The sequence below is a fragment of the Populus alba genome, chromosome 19, assembly GCF_005239225.2.
Source record: "Populus alba chromosome 19, ASM523922v2, whole genome shotgun sequence".
Lineage (NCBI taxonomy): Eukaryota > Viridiplantae > Streptophyta > Magnoliopsida > Malpighiales > Salicaceae > Populus > Populus alba.
The window spans coordinates 1,729,875-1,731,478 of record NC_133302.1 but is presented as its reverse complement, the minus strand read 5'-3'; positions in this window follow the sequence as shown (position 1 = coordinate 1,731,478).

Genomic DNA, 1,604 nt, shown 5'->3' with positions numbered 1-1,604 from the left:
CTTGAATTTCCCAATTTGCTAAATCTTCTCCCTCAACCAGTTTCCTCACGAATTCTGATGAGTCGTCTTCCAAAACACCAATAGTCAGCTGGGGCAACTGTTCATGAGCATTATCCTCTTCCTTTAAATCTTGTTCACCGACATTTTCAAGATAATTAATAGTAGCACCATTGAATTCTTTTCTTAGCCCCCCCTCATAATCCTCTGTTTTTATAACATATGCGGATCTTGGAAATGTTACATAGATTGGTGGGATCTCTATTCGGTCTTCATCTAGTTCTCTTCTCTCAATCCGGGCTATTCTCTTTTCTCTTCTAATTTTAGCTGCTCTTTTGAAATCTGCTTTCCCAGGCTTAAACCCTAAGCCAAACCTTTGATCCGCGCACTTCATTTTTATCACATTAACCTCTCAGGCATTCTAGTAGTGTGGTCATATTGAAATGGCAGTCCGTGCTTCAAGAAGTATTTAGCAGCCATCTTTGCTGCTTCAGAAATTTCTAGCTTCCTTCGTACCGTATTTTCGGGTACCCATTCAGCATTTACAACTTCAAATACATGCAGATTTCCATCCTTACTTTCTTCAGTTTCTATGTAAGGGATCGACACATTTTTTATCATTGACAAAGTTTCCTCAGCTCTCACAGTCACCAAATTCCCATTGATGACATACTTGACCCGTTGATGTAAAGAAGATGCGACAGCTCGGGCTGCATGGATCCAAGGTCTCCCAAGGAACATGATATATGATGGATGAATATCCATTACTTGTAATGTGACTTGAAATGGTTATGGGCCAATGATTAGTTCAACATCGATACTCCCAATGATTGGTCTAGGTGACCCATCATATGCCCTAGCAGTCATGGTACTTGGCTTCATGTGAGAGGCATCAACTGGCATTTTATCAAGTACATGTCTTGGCAAATACATTAAGGCAGAACCATTATCTTATCTAAGCACCTTAGCAATCACACAATCCTTGCATTTTACCGTGATATGCAATGTTTATTATGACCGGGTCCCTTTATGATCTAGCTCATCATCGGCAAAAATAGAGTAGTTACTAGCTCTTGAATCTACCACCAAATGTTCTATGGAGTCATTGTGTGATATCCTGAGGAACATATGCTTCATTAAGAACCTTCTAAAGTGCGTTCCTATGCAATTCTGAACTCAATATTAATGATAAACAAACAAATCCATAGCGGGTGTTTCTTTAGCTGATCAACCACACCATATTCGCTGTGCTTCATCAATTTCAAAAATTCATTAGCCTCCTTCATCACTTACTGGCTTATTAACCTCATCTATCTTTGTCAATTCCACCATGTTCTTTTCCTTTGCTTTTCTATGGTTTTCCAACTCTTCAGGAGTAAAACATCTTCCATCCGGAGTGAGCCCCCCTATTTCAGCATGGAAAATCCAGGGCAGGATTTTGCTTGTGAAAAGAATAACACCATTAATACATTTATAGGGTTGGGCAGTCTTTATATCTCGATCTCCGCGAGTTAACAGTATTTATAGGCTTGGTTAGGATCATTTTGGTGGATGAGCCCTTTTCGGTTGATATATATCTACAAACTTCCACTTTTTTGTTACAACCA